The 19,830-nt window shown below is 36.9% G+C and overlaps 1 long non-coding RNA gene across 1 annotated transcript in view; it reads right to left on the bottom strand.

The window, feature by feature from the left end:
• Positions 1-19,313, bottom strand: part of LOC311434815 — a 49,303-nt gene extending 29,990 nt beyond the window's left edge. Inside the window, exons 1-3 of the long non-coding RNA XR_014691745.1 lie at positions 19,098-19,313; positions 18,242-18,359; positions 3,774-3,838 (exon numbers count right to left, since the gene is read on the bottom strand). This is a non-coding gene — a long non-coding RNA (uncharacterized lncRNA). The remainder of the gene's footprint in view (positions 1-3,773; positions 3,839-18,241; positions 18,360-19,097) is intronic.
• Between the last annotated feature and the right edge of the window lie 517 nt (positions 19,314-19,830).

The raw sequence follows: 19,830 nt of genomic DNA, 5'->3' as shown, positions 1-19,830 counted from the left end.
AGGAAAGAAAGAAAGAAAGAAAGAAAGAAAGAAAGAAAGAAAGAAAGAAAGAACGAACGAACTTGAAGCCAGCATCACCACAGTCAACTGTTCTCACTGAAAATTCAAACCAGATAGAAATCCCCTATGTCAGAGCAAAGAAAACAAAAAAGGCCATGGGAAGCAGACAGAGAGAAGTCAGTGCAGGGGTGGGAGAAATTGATGCAGAAAAGGACACAATGAAAGTGTATGAAGATGCTTCATGTTGCAGAGGAGGCTGAAGGGAGCTGCAGAGTACTACCTGAGGACAGGAGATTCTTGCTTCTGGTCTTTTCCAGAGGTAAGAGTTACAGCAGCTTAAACAGTGTGCATGTGGCAGGCACTGCACAAACAGCCCTATCCAAGACCATGCACACTGCTCTTTTAACCAAGGGCCCCCGGTGTCAGCCCAGCAATCAGATGCTGTAGTACACGAGGTTAAGCACCCATGCTGGCTGAACAGTGGGGCTCCAAAATTACACTATGAGACAAGCTCGCCTTCTGTTTCAAAATGATACTTGTGACAACAAATCTGTTAAACTCCTCCGCTGACATGTTTTACTTTCCCAGGACAAGAACACTGTGAAGGTTGCTTGTTGGCTCAGCTTCAATTCCCATGACAGATTTCAGGCAGTGACCAAACCTACCTGCCTGAAACCAAGCCTGTAAACCAAGCTGCTTTACAGGAAGCAGCTTGGAGATTCAAACTAGCTTCATCTACAGGAACTTAATGATAAATTGACCAGTGATACATAAGGAAAGAATCTGTCTTTTGTATTTATAAGAGACTATTCACTTCCAAGCCAAAGCTGAAAAGACATGCATCCTTTAGGGAAGGAAGTGTTATTTACAAACTAGAAACCTGCTTCCAAGGAAAATGGACTTGCTCTGGAAGATACAGAGTTTTACTGATTGTATTTCTTCCAGGTACACCTTACAGCCATATCCAGAGAAAGAAGACGGATCTGGTCACTGGTAATAGGTAACAAAGCTTTTCATGGTACAGCTGTTTTGAATACAGTAGGGGGATAAAAGAGGACATTTATGAAATGGTGTCTTGCTGGTGAACTGTACTGGACTTTACTTACTGAGTTACTTGAGTCCCTAAGTTCTTCATAAAAAAAAACACATTTGGTGCTAATGGGCAGCTTTCTCATCTCTCCAAGAAAACAGAAAGTTAACTGGGTAAAGAGACAAAACAATCTTGCACAATCTAATGTCAAGGTCAAAGGAGGCAATTCTACAATATTCACACTGTTCCTATTCACACAATAAAGGGTGAATTGCATTAGTCAGATAAGTCAATAATGCACTTGTGACCAGCAGCAGATTTAAGATCTTCATTCCCCCTCACCCTGAAAGACCTCCTGGCTGCTCTTGTGAAAGTCTAGACCAAAAGAACCACTTATTCTCCAGTCTGACCAGGGCTTAAGGATATCCAACCTGTGAGAGCCGAGGAGGCACACTTCCTCCTGCAGATAAAAACAGTAGACCTGCAAGAAGGTGGAAGAAAGGAACAGAATTTGTACTGAAAATTTCCCCTGCTCTACTCTACACTGCCAAGTGCACTCACTTCTTTATCTCTGAAATCTTAGTCTATCCTCCCCCACACCATCCAACCCCAGGGCAACATTAATTCAAGTAATGAAGGATGAAAAAAATACCTAAATCCATCTTTTTTTTTTCTTTTTTTTTCTTTTTTTTCTCTGCTTACCAAGCTGAAAGTAAGCACATCCCCAGATCCAGCTGCTCAATGGCAATGCAGGAGCTAAACATTATTAGTATGATGGAGTCAGAGTGCATTACATTGAACAATTTACTGCTTTATTTCTATGAAAAAAATAAATCAATTGAATTTGCATGGCTTCAGTCTTTTCATGTGTTTTGTTGTTGTTGTTTTAGGCATTAATTGATAAGGACATGAAGGCAATCTTCTCCAATATCTGATTTTCCAGCACAAAATCATACTTTCATGCATCAGCACATAACAGCTCAATTGCTGTCCAGTTTACCAGTATGAATCTATTGGCAGGGACATAGCACTGCCAGATCATGCTTCAGCACTCCGGAACCCCCTTCTCAAAGGTGCTTAGGCTGACAGCTTGTATTTCAGGCTCATCTCTCTGCTGTATGGCATGGGATGGTTAAGATGAGGGTAGTTACTGAACAACTTAGTAGTCTAGTGGTGGTTAAACTTTTCTGTTATATAACATTAATCCTTTTTGTACATCTGCTATGCTCTTCCCACTTTCCTTTTTTTATTATTATTATTTTTCTCCCATCAAAAAGAACAAAAGAAAAAACTAAGGGAAAAAATAAAGCAATTTAAAAGACACTTACATCACCTTAAGTGTTTTGACTAAAAAAAAAAAAAAAAAAAAGGATGACATTTCACTTGGTTTTCTGTTTGGTTTTTTGTTTGTTTGTTTGTTTGTTTTGTTTTTAATATTAACAATGTTTTAGAGGAAAAAATAATTTGATTTTCAAGAAACATTTCATATTAAACATAATAAATATCCACTTCCAGGTATGTCAAAACAGGATAGTTTTTCTTTGGCCCCTAAAGCACTTTCTTGTAACCTGGCAGTTGAAAAGAAACATCTTAGCAATTTCAAACTGAAATTAATTCCTAATTTTATACTGAGAAAGTTTTATAACAAAACTCAATGGAGTAATTAAAAGAGAAAAAAAAATCTTATTGGGGTTCTAAGGTAACTTTATTTATCTCTGATTTTTATGCAGGTGGCATCTCTATTGGGCAATGAAAGATCCCATACCTGCAATGCATATGAATAGATATTAAAAGAAAATAAAATTTTTAAAAAAAAGGAGGGTGGGGGGAAAGTAGCAGAACAGCAATTATGATAATCTACCCATGGCATCAACTTATTTTTATACTACTTCAAATACTAAACTAGGATAATAAAAATGATCCTTCAAATACTAAAATAAGACAATAAAAATGACACTCTTCTACTCCTCTGGAGTCTGGACTCTGTGATTCAGAGGATGGAAACAGTCTCAGACATGAGCACTGCAGTCAGTGTTTAACCAGCTCCACTGAGTCGAGCTCCATGGTACAAAGCAGCATCCTCATTGGGAACTGGTAACTTTGCTGCCCATAGGTCCTACGCTGCAGTTATCTTTTACTTCAGGATAAAAGGTTCCAGTTTTTTTAAGCTAACATTATACTGAAACTTCTTTTTCACTTTGGAAGAGTCAAATTCTTCTACGTGGATCCAGACGTGCACAGAGCAACTGCATGGGCAACGCTGCCCCACAAAGAAATTGAGTGTCCTCCTGATGGAAATCTAGTTAGCAAAAGCCTGAGTTATCCAGCTAACTATCCTGCTTTTATATAAGGAGAATGATGAGGTTCATCCACAGGTAGGTCAGGATATGGGAATTTATTTGACGTTACCTACAGTATATCTTCCTGTATAGATTACTTTGTCTGGGAAATTGTTAGAAAGTTATCTTTCTGCAATGCCCTCTATAAAATGGGACCTGAGCAGAATATGTAGCTCCACGGGGAGTTAGACTGAAACAAAATTTGTGGTACGTTTCTACACACGAAGCCAGCTTTCTGCTAGAATATGTCTGGCTATAGTTACCAGTATGATGACATATCATACTGGTTTATCTGACCCAAGAACATGAATGTCAATGTTGAAAATGCAATGCTAGTATTCCAGAAACCAGCTAACCAATTTTGTCATTGCTATAGAGAAAAGGAAAGGTGTTGATAGATCTACCTTACAACAAGATGCACCAAGGCTGCCAGGACAAGTCATTCACACCATTTGCCCATCACCAGAAGCTGTTGAATGAAGAAAACTGATGAGAAACAGGAAATTATCTGAGAATCAAATGGCCAAAACTCAACAGTTGTACACCTGATTGTGCATAACTGTATTATAGCTTAGATCATAGTTAATTTTGGCATAAAGAGGATACAGACAATAAGTATTGATTGTGCGGTAGGAGGGGGCACAGGATAGTTCACTTCAGCTTGTGCTTTTTCTTTCTACTGTCGTGCCATGGGTTATGGCACTTGAGTCAAGCCACCATTTGTTCCTATAATGCTTTCCTTATATCCATGCACACACCACTGCTAAATGAAGGTGCTGACCTACCTCACAGGGATTTTGGAAAAACAAAAACAAAAACAAAGTTAGACATTTATCTTAGACTTAGTTCATACTGATGGAGGGGAAGGCAAATACACACTGTAATAGGTATACAAAATGGGAAACAGATAACAAAATGCATCTTTTTTTTTGAGTAAAATTTGTGTAAAATGTTAAATTCTGCCTTTGCACAAAATAAAGATTACTCTTGTAACAAATAGTGTTTAGAACAATAACTCACGTCATGTAAGTCCAGATGCTTAGTAGACATAATTTATTTATTGCAGATAATTTCAACTCTCTGACACTGATATTTTTGCATAAAGTCAAAGATTTGATGACTGGTTTTTATTCCTTTTTTTTTCCCTGCCTTTGTTCCATGACCCTAAGGAGTTTATGCTTCCCTCACCCATAAATTTGGCATAATAATATTTGTCTTGCCTGAAATTACCTCCAGGATACAAGATGCTCTTGCTTACATCCTTTGCCATTTAAATCACTATCAGTTTGCACGTGTCAAGCCTAACTCCCCCTCCCCCGAAAAAAAAAAATATATATAATAATAATATTTTGTGAGGGGCATTGAAACACCCCTGTCTAATTTGAGTGCCAGGCAAGGATTGTATTAACAGACATCTAATGCCATCTATAGCTGACAGAGTGGCAGGTTTTTTCTGTTCATTGTGAGCACAGTCCCCACTGGGATCAATTTACTTTTTCATTCACACCACACAAAAGAATGTGTCGATAGTGCTAGTGATGACGTCAGTGCAGTCAGCTGCAGAGAGCCATGGAGAGTGCAAGTGCTGCAAATGAGAATAGCCATCGATAACATGCTCCTCAGATGAAATCCTTTCTGCTGGAAACCAGTGGACACATTTATTAAAGCCTTGCCTTAAAATACAGCCCACGACAATTCAAAACAGACAAATAAACCAGAGCAGGAAATATAAAATGGTGATTTTATCCTGAAATAATTTAAAGAATGTTGAACATCAGAAAATCTATTATTTCTAAGGAATATTTCTTCTCTGTATTAGTGATAAAATACATACCAATTTTGCTGCATAATTCACTACCTAGGGAAAAAAGTAATTCTTCCAGGGGGACATATTGAGCTCTCTGTCTCACCTGGAGATCAGTGCAGTCTCTGATAGTAACTTAAGAGCAAAATCTAGTTTGTTGCTTTCAGAAAAAAAAAAAAAAAAAGAAAGAAAAAAATACTTTTTTTTTTTTCCTGAGTACTCAGCTGCATATTTTAAGTGGTGTTTATAAAACCTTTTGTTGTGCAACATTTCTGAAATCTATTTAATACAGCAAAGGAGAAACCATTATGGCTGTGATAATGAACTTGTCACAACTCACTACGTTTTTTCATGTATTTAGATGCTACTTTGGAGCAGGTAACTAATTCTTTGCTTCAGGCAACACATGTATTAGGTTTATCTTAATAATTGATATTTTATCTAAATTTAAAGATTGTTAAGGCTGTTCTGCCGAAGCAAATCTTAGACTGCATAAGCAATTCCTTTCCACTTTACTCGTAATGGTAAGGTGCTTTAAGGGAGAGAAGCATTTGAACAGGCTGATGAGCTGTGAGTTAGGCATAGGAAGGTGTCTGCAATTGGAATCTCTCAGTTAACTTTAATGCCCTGTAAGTCAAAGGCTAAAAAGTACAAAACCAGAGCAGAAAGCTGCACATAGCCTGTAATGGGAGTGTTACAGCAGCACACATAAGCTTATCAGACTAGCTATAATTTAGCTAGCTCAGCATTAATGGAAATGAAGTCACGGTGCTTGCATAGACAATCAGACACCCAGCATCTCAGGTGGCCTCACCCAGCCTACACCAAAGCTGGTAACCCTGCAGCTTCCCTGTAAGGACACTCAGGCTGCCTACACCATGCTGCTGACATCGTGCTGGCTGAGTGAAGTGCAGAAACAACCTTAGGGAATGTTGTCTTTCATGTAGCTATGAAACAGAACACGCTTTCTCTGCTATCTTCCCTCTCGTGTATCATGAGAGGACCAGCTCTCAGAGCATAACTATGTCTCTGTATTTATTTGAGTCTTTGTCTCAGTGCTGACATTTTCTATGAGCAAGCTAATTTGAACCAACTGGGAGGGGCAGCAATGAAGAAAACGAAGCCAAAACCACATTGGTTGGAAGAAGACTAAGGAAATAAGTAATTATTTTCTTTAATAGGGAACTACTGGAATGACTACAAGACCATTAAAGTGCATAAAAGGCACTTTATTGACATCATTAAGGTTTGGTTCAGGAACAAACTGAGTTAAGTCTGATCCAACAATCTCTAAAATGAATGGAAAAATCCTCATCACTTTCAGCTGAGGCTAAATCAATCTGCAGACTAAACCGCCTGGGCTAATTTAGAGTTTGGGGAAAAATAATGAAGACTAGCCAAGAGAGGCTGGTAGACTATTGGCTTGCCTTAGGCTCATTTGCTTCTTGGTCTAATGCTTTCTCTGCAGTATCTTTAAGGACTTCAAGAGAGTCCAGATTTTTCAGTCAGAGGTTAACCAGATCCTCAGGTTCTTTCAGGAAAACCCTAAAGCTGAGGGGGTGGGGGACAGGAGTTAAATGCTCAGCATGAAGCAGCTCCTCACATAGGATTGCTGACCTATGTACAGTGGCTAGAAGTTCAAATATGGCCTTTCTTCTGTGTACACTTACACACAAACTGCCTGGAATATAACTGTAAAGAACTTTTTTTTTTTTTTTTTTTTTAGTCAGTGGAACTGGGAATGTCAGCAGAGGCTTTACCTGGTCTAACACTGTAACTTTTCTGTTTCAAGTCTGGTCACAGAAGAGGGAGATAGATCACAACCCTGTGGTTTTGCTGGGGCAGACAGGCTGCACTGCAAGGATATTCCTATTACAGAGGCAGGTTGCTGCCTTCTACTTGAGAAGGAGGTTTTATATTTATTGTCTTATAGAATCAGGGTATTGTGAATTACCACCCAACAGGGACTTTTTAACAATTCAGTTATATTTTGCACCATCTAGTTTCATTGGGTTATTCATACAGTGAAAATAATACTAATTTTTATATTGATAAATATGTATGTACCTTTGTAATATATGTGTAAGCACACCAGGGAGGGAGGTCTATATACACTTAATTTAGAGGCTGTTCTTACTGAAGAGCAAACGTGGAGGTGATTACTTGGGCACTCCATGTTGCCTGAATCCATATCTGGAGTTGTTTTTTTTTTTCTTTCTGAATAAGAATCTGAGAGAGATAAATATATACGTATGTTGTATGTGTATGCTATGAACATATGCAATGCATATATATTATGGAAGGCATACAGCTTATATTACGGATAGACCATATGAGAGAAAAACATTTCACTTAGCTTTCTGACAGGCTGTAACACATTTTGGTTAGCATGCATATTCAAAGTATCAATAATAACTGATTGCATTAAGTCAGCCAGTCAAAGCTCAAGAGCAGCTGGACAGTGTAAAAACTCAGTGTCCTCGCAGGATGATAAGGGCTTTGGCTGTAACAGCATAGTCCTGAGACCTGAATGCTTCTTAGGTTCAAGGCTGTGCAAAGGGAGCACAGGTTGGGGCTGGCCAGCAGCTCTGAGGAGTCGGTGGCTGTAGCACCAGTTTCCTGGAAAACAAATACAGAAGGACAAGGGAGAACAGAGGTGGCAGTAAAATCAATGGGCTGTGTTAGTAGAGTGTGTGATAATGGAAACAGAGCATCCGAATTCAGCTGCAGTGAATCAAAAATCCAGCCTTTATGTAAGATAAATGTAGTGTGTTGGTGAGGCACTCCTTTGAGCTTCTGTCAGCCCCCCCAGGCAATGCTGAATCCATTCTTATTAGCTAGTGATTTTGCAGCTCTGCCAGCAGTTCATTTTATTTTAATAACACCTGGATTTCTACATCTCAGAATCCCTGAACAGCAGCAAGCACCTTGCTGTTTCCTCACTGCCCAGTCTTTCAAATGCTCTTAGGGGAGATCTGTTTTTCACACTTGATACCCTCTGAAAGGAAGAATGAATCCAGCTGACTTTTTTTTCTTTTCCTGACAAAAGTAATACTATCAGCCTTAGTGTAGATTCCCTCCTCTATCTTGGATCCCTTGCTGCTACAGTAAGTCCAGTGACATGCTTGGAAAATTTCTTGTCTCCTCTAGGCTTTGATAGTATACAAATATTAAGTAATATTATGTCATGAAAGTGATAACTCTACAGAGTTACAAAGAAAAAAAAAAAAAAAGTTGTGTACCACCCCTATTCTACTATGAAAAACACAATGAATAAGAATCTCATACTGCTTTTACTGACACAGGAGTAGTCCAAATGACTTTCTGGCCAGAGACTGAACCTGCAAAGACTAGGTAAAATTATTGTAATTTAAACATGTGAGTCTCTGATTTCCAGGAGCAATCAGGTGCTTAAACACTTAAATAGCTGCTGTTTCATCTGCAGCTAATTACACGCTTAGAGAAAGACCCTGGTAAGGAAGGCTAAAGGCTGGATCCTACTTTGTACTTGCTCCCAGAAAGGATTTCTTAAATGCAAACAAAAGAGGACTTCAAAGCAAAAGTTCATGAAGCAAATTATTTATATATATATACACTACATATATATAGGACCTGGCTTATCAATATCCCAAAGCATTTTGTATTCTTTATTTGATGCTAAGACTCAAGATTTCTCGGTGTTATCAAAATTAAAAACTGTACCTCAGGACTTAGATTTGAAACAGGACAAGCTGATAGGAGTTGGTTTTCTATGCGATGCTAGCAAGAAAAAAGATGGAAAAGAGTGATACAAATCAAACTGCAGTCACCTAGATCTTTGCCTAGTGATTTCAGAAGAAAAGTTCTCTTAACTGCTGACCATAATTCGTTGCTTACTGCAAACACTGATGTTTCTTATGAGAAGGGAAATTCAGTCACATGCCAGCTGCTAAGTTATGGTAGCTACATGTTTTCCCACTCACATTAAATATAAAATCCAACATGTATCTGTACTGCAAGTGGCAGTAAATGGACAAAGCTGCATGTAATTTGTCAAACATTAGCTCTAAGAGATGTGCCAGGGCTTTGCAATAAGGTTGCAGCAGTAATGCTGGATCCATGCCCTTCCCCTGGGCTTGTCTACTACAGTCAACAGGGTATTCCTATGTCATTGATTTTTAAGTTACTGTTGGGTTTTACCCCAATTTTTTTGTGGAAGCTGAATATTTTTAAACAAAAGCATGCAGAGACATTTAGAAAACTAATGAACAAGGAAAGGAAGATTTTTGGTGTGTTTTCTTTGTTGTTGGTGGTGGTGGTGGTTGTTGTTTGGTTGGTTGGTGTTTTCCCCACAAAATGGGGATATAAGAAATTTTGGTACTAAAAGCAGATGAGACTATTGCTTCTAGAGAGAAAATGTATTCCCTCTCTCTTTTGGGCATCAGTTGGTTGAAATCAAAGGGTATTATTTCATTGACTCTATTTCTGCTACACCTGGCCCTGTTTACTACTCAGGAACAGGCATGGTTTAAAAAATGGGGGAAGAAAGAAAGATTAAACTTTTTTTATTCTCAATCCAACCACCCTTTGTAGCAATCAGAATTCCCCTCCCTTATACCTCCCTTACAATGAGGTATGAAATGACCATTGTCCATGTTACCATTTTAGATATTATTGGTCTTAACAGTTAATATCATATGAAACTATTCTTCTTCCCCTCATACTACTTCTTGAAATTGTCAAAAGTTGTTAGCAGCTGTCATGAGGTGGGTAACATTCACTTCATATTTTGAACCTTATGCCTAACCACAAAAACGTGAATATCAATATTTTTCAGATGACAGCTGAAATTCTGGAATACAGTTACACAGATGCATAATTATAACTAAGCACAGCAGAAACAGTAGTTCACTTTGCAAATATTGTTATTTGTAGGGTAAGCATCTGCCAGACATTTATCAAGAAGGGGAAAGTCAGGAATGATAAGGAGATTTTAAACTCTTCCATCACTTAACCGTAGGTGCAGCATATTTTTTTCTGAGATTTCTGGACATCTGACTTACTGAGGCAAATGACCACTGTATATTTGGATGAAGTTCTTGATGTTCTCCCCTCACTAGACCTAAATGATGTGCTGGAGCCTGGAATCATGCCTTTTCTGCAGACCTCACAACCAATACTGCATCCTTATGACATACATGGAGACTGCACTGCATTCGCAGCATATCTGCTGTCATATTTTTTGTATGAAACTTCCATTTGATTCAGAGATCCCTAAACAAAGGGTAAAAAAAATAAATAAAAATGTGAAGCTGGGTTCAAAACCCAGTAATACACTAACTAGGTGAAGGTTGAGCAACTAGAAATTGTTGTATGTTAACTATATCCCATTCTAGAGGCATTTGACATTGGCATTGGCAGGAAAGGATTACTGTGGCAGCAAATGCTCTTTGTATTATTAGGAAATACATGTTAGTATAGACAGTGCCTACAGCTTTATTCCTTAAGAAGGAGCAAAAGAACCTTCAACATTTCTGGTAGTAGAAAAGAACTGAAATTCAATTAGAAGAACTATAGATGGGATTTTGTACATAGTTGTTGAAATCCTTTAAAAGATGATAAAACTGGACTAGCCAGTGGACTCAGACTGAAGTGATTACACTGGAGAGAAGAAAGAAAAAGGATAGAGATGCTGAACACTATGTCTGTGGCACAATGAGCATGACCAAAGTAGAATAGATTCAAACTACTTATTATTAAAAATTATAATTTTTATGTACCTGATAATTCAGGTACAAATATTATAGTTTTATACTGAAATTACAATTTAATGAAACTACTTCATGTTTTATACAAGTAAATATCACTAATTAATATAGACTGTACATTAATTTCCTGTGTAATTACTTAATATCAATCTCATACCTAGAATGTGCATTTTTAGACTCGGATACACTAACTATATTGTAATTATATACTGTAATGACTTTAAAATTATATACTTAGTTACAACGTGTGCCTATAATAAATTCCATAATTAAAATGCTTTAAGTATAGGATTGAATTTCTCACATAAGAACTCCAGACTTCAGTACCTAATGCAGATAATCTGAAAAGCCAAGAGCAGTAAATATGGTGTGCACTAAATTTCTAAAATGGGTTCTCTAATTTGGTCACTCATTTAGATTATATTTATTCACTTAGTGACTAGCCTAATTTTTCAAAAATATCAAAAATCAGCAATTCTTTTTCACTTCATCTAGCAAACCAGGCTACAAAATATAACAGATATTTATTGTACAGAAATAATAAATTACATTATAGATTAAGTGTCAGTGCACTGTAAATGTTAAGCAAAGCATAAAATTGAGATCCAGAGGTCAACTTTGTTGATATCCTCCATATTACAAATTTATGAAACTCAATTTGAAAGTGTGTATCCTTATTTCTTCAGCCTTGCTTGAAGTAGCCAGCTTGGTTTTCACTGTTCTGTTCTGTAAAATGTTGTGAGAGTACTTTGTTTTATTTCATTAAAAAAAAAAATAAATAAAATAAATCAAAGTCCCATACGGTCTATAACAAAACGGTAGCCCAAAAACCTTTCAATTTAGAAATTCTCTTTCTTCAGCATTCATAAATTCTAATCACTGCCTGAAATTGGAACTTGCAAGATTACAACCTATAGGCAGTATAATGTGATGTGCCAGGAAGGGAAGGAAGAATAACATTTAGGACTTTCAGAATCAGAAAGCAGAAAGGTAGTTGATATTTTCCAGACAAGCCCTTATTTAAGCCAAAGTCTCTTGTTTCAAATCCTTCATACACTAACAACATTCAGTAGACACTGGGACAAAAATGGACTTGTCCTTAAATCTGCCCATTAACAATTACCTGGGATTTTTATTTCAAACCATCTGTGTGCAAAATCTTCCACAGTCATTAACCTTAAATGTCTAAGTTCAAAAACATTCATGTGCAACTTCTTACACAAAAGCTCATCTCACTTCTATATACAACTGCCAGATGTGCACACTTACATACCTGATGTGCATTTTCAGAAATGTCCATGTTAACTTCTATATTCAAACACTGCAGAGAGGTCAGCTCAGTCAGAAACACAGTGGAAACTCATACACAAATATATTCACAGGACATTCCCTTCTTCAAAATTTTCAAAGGACAAAGTTAAAATCTGGCAAAAATATACTTTTTTTTTTTTTTTTTTTTTTTAACTCAGTTGATTATAGCTTGCAAAACAGATACAAAATTCTGTGTTTGTACTTTTGTACTTGCTTGAAAATCCAATATGATCTTTTTAATAAGACAGGAGATTTCACTTGACCTGTCTTAGAATTAGCTGAACAGTTCATTGACCTCCCTCATTTTTCTCCCTTGCCTATGAGTGACTCATTCAAACATAGCTATCTAACTTTCAGATGTCTCACAAAGGACAAATAAATTCTACAGTTCATCTCTTTAATGCAAATAGATGTATTCAAATGGTATTTTTCTTGGCTGACCAAATTAGCCCATTATCAAACAACACAAAGTCTACACAGTTTATCATCTACAGGTATTTTAACAGACAAGTTAATATCGATAGTTAAGGAAGAGGTGTCTTGGTTTTACATGCCAAGTACCAAAACATACAAGAATATGGAGCTTTAATAGACATCATGATATAAAGCTATTTCTAGCCTTGCTGGATCTGTGAAGGTGCTGTAATATACACCAGAAGTCTATCAGCAGGCATAGTATACATTTTTTTATTATTTATTTTATTGGAAAGATAAATAAGCCAGTTTTGAGGATCAAAAACTACCACTTAATTGCCGGATGCTTTGGATACTACTTGTAGAGGCTTCTGGACTGCAAACAGTTAAATTCATCATTGTCTTTATCCATCAGAATAGCTACATGTAATAGTTTTACTCTAGTAGATTAAGCTTCATGCGTAAGTAATAGCAGGATGGGGACCTTTTACATTTTGTTTCTTGGTCTAGAAACTGCCTGTTCAATTCACATAGAACTGAGTCAGCAGTCAATGAAATGAGTATTTAAATTCTGCTGCCACTGAAAGCTTGGCAGGCCCAGGGATGCCGATAACAGAGTTCCAGTCCAAGCACTCTGGCCAAATCTACTGTTTTTCAGCCTGTGCTATCTGTTGTTTCCAGTTCTCTACTTAGTGACACTGCATCCGACTGGTTAACAATCTGTATTGCATTTACCCTCACAGAATGCCTTAGTGGTTGGACAAATGCTTACATTCTCCTTTAAAGAGGGAGAACAAAGGCAGATGAATTACAGAATGCAGGTATCTAAAGTCTGCTTCTCTAATCTGTCACATAGAAAAATATACACAACAGGACCTAAGGAGATCTGAGGTTACTTAAACTATGCTGCTGTCCCAGGGCAGCATCATTCATGACTCTGCCACTGACACATGATATTTCTTTAACCCATTTCTCAAAAAACTCCTTTAATTAAAATTCCACAGTCTGCTGACAATTCCACTGCATCACTATACCCTATATAGAAAGCTTTCCTAAGCTTTTTCCTTAGCTTGACATAAGTCTTTCTGCAACTTTAATCCATAACATAACCAATATAGGAATGCAGAACAGTTTATTGTCTTATTCTTTGTAGCAGCCATTTTTAAAGTCTCTCTTACAACTTCTTCTGAGTAGACATTTTGCCACTTCTTTGTACATCATATTTTTTAATCCTTGGACATTATTGGTGATACCCTCCCAGTTGTGGCAGATGGTCCACCTCCCAAGCTGGTTAACTAGATTTTCCTTTTCAGTTTAAACAGGTGAGTATTCCATGTATTTTAATGAGTTCCTTACATACCTAAGCTAATCAGGTATTGACGTGCTCCACTATATCATATCAGAGGGATCAGATTATTGCAAAGTTACATCCTGAATGAGAAAATGAAATCAGAATTTACAGCAGAACTCAGAAAGAGCAAGAGAATTAAGAACTGTATAACCAGGTACAAAAACATTTGTTAACTTCTTATACAACATTAGTAACAGCTCAGTATATCAACTTCTGAAGTAAAACACTAAAATATTCTGCACCTCTATTGCTCTGCAGTTACTGTAAAACCTGTAAGTACTCATTCAACAGCGATTCCCTATAAAAAAAAAAAAAAACTCAGCAGTGTTGGAGTGTTGGAGAGGCTTGAATGTTCCATGAAAAATGCATTGCCTCTTAATTTTAAACAGAGCTGCCCTCAACTACTTATTAGATATATTGACTAGAGATCACTAGAGAAGACTGTCTCTGCTACTAAGAAAGAATTGTATTACAATATTGCATATATAGCATCTGTTTCAGTAGGTATAATTTAAAAGTCAAGGAAAAATCTAAGGCTTTTGTGACTGGTATTTTCAGAGGGCAAAGATTCTACCAGCAGTGCTTCCCAAAACCCAGCTCACATGCATAATTCAGGACCTGTTCTTGATAATGTCTCTTACCAGCACAGGAAAATTGTTGCATGTATTGTAACACGGAGTAATCACAGCTGTAGAACTGTAACTGTTCCCAAGGCTATCTTACTGGTCCCAGGTACTTCTCTAGAAGAAGCAGGTGTATTATTTAAACATGTGATTGACTGCCTTTCTTTGAGTGGTCTGAGTAGCCATTCATACAGTCAGGATTGAGATCAGGCAAAAAAGGGAAAAAAAAGGAAAGAAAGGAAGAAAGGAAGAAAGAAAGGAAAAAAAAAAAAAAAAAGCTACAAAGAATTCTGAAGAATAATAGAAAGGAAAGGAAAGGTCAGTTTTAACAAATCTGTCGAGATGGAAAACAGGTCAGCACAACTTTGAATTGCTTCCAGGGGTGAGGACATAGAAAAGGGCAATATAGAAGAATCTATTCTAACCACAGAAAGGAGGACCCCAACCAAGTTGTTTTTAAATGGAGATATGTTTTCCTACACAATAATGATTGAGGGCATATAGCTACATGGCAAAAGTTAGAGTTTTGAGCATTGTCCTTGGCCTTCAGCATTTCTTTCTTGACATTTCTATCTGTCTTCTTCTACATTGTTATCAAGAGTGGGCTGTAGGAACATGTGGTTTTAAAATTGCTTTCTTCCATTATTTTGGGAAATTCTTAGACCAAAGTGTACATGCAAAATACATTACAGGTATAATAATTAAAATAAAATGAAGATATGTATAGGCAGAAATAGCAAAGGCAGTAAGTTTTGTGGAACTTCAGCAGGGTGTACTTTTTTGTAAATGACCAAACCTAAAGCAAGATATGCAGAGATATATAAAGCCACACAATGTTATGTTCAGATTCTCAGTTGGTATAAAATATTTCAGTTTCATCATTGTTCATGCATATACATCATTGTACATACACCAGCTGAGACTCTGACACATTGGTCATATCTAACCACAGATTTATTAAAGCGGATAGCAGATGCTGCAGGGGAATAGTATATCTCTCATCTAACTAGGTTCCTAATGACATCTAACAAATATACAGATGCCAGAACAGTTTAGAAAAACTGCTCCGAACTGTTATCCATTGTTTATTTCTAGGACTTATCTCAAACTCAAGCTTTCATTTAGGTTCAGAAGGCAATTGAAATAGTCAAAATCTTGCTGTGGTTAAGAAGCAGATGAGATCTTTGGCTTTAAAAATGAGACTCTGAAAAGTCAAAAATTGATATTTGACAAATTCAAGTGAAACCCCACCTACAGCTCCCGAACCACTCTTTTCTGTATTCACTAGACCCATCTGTTTGATTTTCCTTGCTATATCTCAGAGTTGCTGAAGGATGATAAAGTATGACTTTTTGTCTCCTTTTTTTTTTTTTTTCAAAAATCTATTGTTTTCCCTTTCCTTAACTTCAAGATTTTTTTCAATTTTGAAATAGAGCAAGCATGAAATAAGAGGCATGACGTCAATCCAAAATCCAGCATTTCCTATCTCATTGCCATAACCAATCAAATTACATTGTGCTTTGCATGTTAGTAACTAGGTCTACATAGGTATACTTTCAAAAGATCTTAAGTTTTGTCCCAGTATGGGGTTAAAGTACAAAATACTTGACGCACATTTTGCAATTCATTACACATTTCATTACTGTACATTATGCCCGCCTAGATACTAGTCAGTATTTTACTGCTAAGTTAAATTATTTTACTACTCAGTTACCTCCATCTCTGCCACCACAATGGATTACCAGCATGTCTTCCTGATGATCTTAGCAGTAAAGGAGACTAAGGTAGTCGCTACATGAAGACCGTCTGAATTTAAGAAGCATTTGGACTGTGTACTTAGTCACATGGTCTAAAATTTTGGGTAGACCTGTGTGGTGCCAGGAGTTGGACTCAATGATCCTTATGGGTCCCATCCAACTCAGGATATTCTATGATTCTGTGATTCTAAATATATACAGAATATTTTAAAATAATAGGCACATAAGGAAAAAAAAATATTGTTTAAAAATTATTTAGTAAAAAATCTTTTGGGAAATATTAAGTTGTTGATGTGAAATTGTTATTTTCAATCTAGAGGTTGAAGTCTAACCTCCTGCCCTGAGCTGGACTCAGGCTGAGGAAATATGGGGAGAAACAAAACATTATTCTTTAACATCTCAATACTATTGCTTAAGAACAATGGAACAATAGTAGCTATTTGCTAAGCTACTTTTTTTTTTTTTTTTTTTTTTTTTCTTTCAGGATTCTATGATCTGTAATTTAAACTGCTTTTCCCCTGCCCCAATGTCCCCGCTACATCTTCATACAAGGAGAATGTCTACTGCCCACATTAATAAATTAATTATTAAATAGGAGAAGGATATCAGGAATCTCCAGTGGAGTGTACGCATCTGGAGCACACACTCCCATATGCATACCCTGTCTTTGGCTGGTTTGATTCTAGGCCCCCACTTTTATCCCTCTGGAAGAGATATTGGGAGTTATGCAGAAGATTGGCCAGATTGGAAAGAAATTTCTCTAAAGATTTTTGATTCAGACTTTTGATTCTGAATTTCATTCAGGGGCATGGCACATTTTCGCATTACAACAGGGCTAGGTGGATAGCCACAACTTTGGTCTTGAATGGTGGCTCAGTGTTGCCATTTCAGTTTTAGGCAAGCTATTAACGGACGTTAATCATTTTATAGCATTTCTGAAAGCTTGAAAGGAGCTTAAGCAATCCATATATACAGAACTTGGTTCAATTGCTGTAGAACATCCTAATATGCTGAAGAAAAACAGTACGTCTACCCTAGAGTCTGTAGGTAGGGTACCTGTACAAAATGGGTAAAAGAGAAAAAGACACCTCAACCTGAAAGACATACTAAAAAAAATTAAAATCCTAGAGCTTATCAATGAAAGGTAGAAGCCACAGGGAATGTTTTTTAAGGACAAAAGTACAGTTCCTATTTCATTGTGGGGCATAAATCAAGAGGAGAGTGTAAAATCATTGTTACTACAGTAGTGTGAAAAGTAAATAAAGAGATTTAACAATCATGTACAAAATACGTAGCAATGCTGATAGTGATGTCTGGGAAACACTGGAGGGAATTTATTGGGCACAGGGAAAAGAAACAAATATCACTTTTTATGAAAATCTCCAACATTTTCAAAGAGAATGAATGAAAGTTATGTGTTTTCAAAAATTCAGCTGTTATTCAAAATAACTTCTAATGCAAAATTTTCACACTGACTCAAGATCATTGCAATGATCACAACAGGATTTTAGCTTTTTAATCCCATGCAGTGGGACTGCCAAGGCTGCAAAGAAAGATAAATCTGCCCTTACAGCAGAGCTATCATCCTGCTTGATTTTCTCTTTTGATAGGTTTATGTTTCATGCCAATCAATCCCATTCTACTGTGCAGCATAGTCACATTACCTTTATAACGTAATCTACTAGCAGCCTAAAAGCTTTGAAGTAAAACAGTGCCCTCTAACTACAACAGGAAAAAAATATGTGTGAGAGAATGGGAAAAGATTTTTAAGAAAAATATTTTTCTGTTGAGCAGATGATTTTAGCCATTCTGGTGATTACATTCTGATGATTTCCCTGGGGGAAACACATGTTCAATGTGCTCACCTTGGGGTTCCTGTTTCTCACTTAGTCGTTGCAACAGTAAAGTGAAATCTCTATGGGCAGATGTCTCTAAGGAGTGAGGTCTCATGGCCAGTGATTCACAAGAAAGTACATTCTTGTCCTCAAAAAAAAAGACAAACAACAGCAAAGTGTAAACTTAGTTCAAATGTTGAAGTAAACTCATATGCTAAGCCAATTCTCATATCAGTTAATAGAAATGTAAAATCAGACAGTTTATTTGTGTGCTGAAGCTGGTTTAGATTTACTTTATTTTAATTAAAATGAGAATTTTACTCTCTCTGTTGTTTTAGATTTTTTTTAATTTTTTTTTTTTAATAGCTGAATTTTGCCTACATACAGCAAAATTATGGATCTTTTTCCAACATTGTTCCTTTAATAAAAGCTTCACTAGCCCTTAGTACCTTAATCTTGCTACTAGCATCAGGATGGTCCTTTGGGGGTACACCTCACATATGCTGCAAATCAAGTTATCTCACTCAAATATAATACCGTAACAGCTTTGACTTCTAATAATCAGTGAACTGTAAAATCTCAGTGCAGGTTATCTCAAATGAAAATTCCAGAGACAAAACAGTTTGGAGGTTAATGGAATTATCCGAAGTCTCAGGCCGTGAGACAACAATATAACTTTATGCTGGATCTGCAATACTGTGTGGAATAGCCAATTTGATTTCTTTTTACTCCCCTTCCTCTCCCACTCTTACTATTTCCCTGGTTTCTATGAAATAATGTGGAGCTTTTGACAGATACTCTAAAAATGAATCCTGACAAGCCATATGCAATATAATATAGCCTCTTCCTTCATTTTTAAAACAATTCTCCTTCTGAGAACACTTACAAACATGTCCAGTCCCATTGCATTGCTCCAGCTGTGCTCAGCTACCTGAGTTAAATGGAACTCATCATATATCATAAATCTGAGTCACTGCATGGTCTTATGGTTCTGAGTTTATTTTAGAAAATAGAAAAGGAGAAAAGCAAGACAGGTTCAGAACAAAAGGGAGAGCAACCTCTTCTGTCCCCAGTTCAGCCACTGAAATACTACATAGCTTTGGGAAAGTTGGGCAAGTCAAAAGTTTCCTCAAGCATGCAGGTGGAGCACTCACACTGGGCTGAGTCTGTTAGAATCTGAAGGATTCATGAGAATGGGCATGATTTGGAAGCATACAGACAGGCTAAACCTGTGGCTAAAAATGGACTGGAAAGAAAGAAAAATTAGCATAGTTTAGGAAGGCAAAAGTTGAAATAAGGTTGCTAATTTTTCCTAAGAAATACATCTAGTAATCATTTTTGGTGGGGAAAAAAATACAGTAAAAATCTTCTATAATTAGAATAGCATCTGGTTTGGCAAGAAATATCCTGTGAAGGTGAGAATAAGTGTCTAGAGAACCAGAAATTCTTCTAGCATGGACCTACTGCCAGCAAAGGAATTTTCTACAATATCAGCATCTGATGCCCTCCTTCTTCTTCCCCTTCTTCCTCCACATCCGCTGCAGATGGTTTCAGTCCCCTTACGTGTGATAAATGACTGAGAATTTGTTTTGTATCTGAATTCTAAATAAAGAGGGCAG

Source organism: Aythya ferina, assembly GCF_964211825.1.
Source record: "Aythya ferina genome assembly, chromosome: 3".
In the NCBI taxonomy this organism is placed as follows: Eukaryota; Metazoa; Chordata; class Aves; order Anseriformes; family Anatidae; genus Aythya; species Aythya ferina.
The sequence above is the reverse complement of the archived record's forward strand: the minus strand, read 5'-3'. Positions and strand labels throughout refer to the sequence as shown.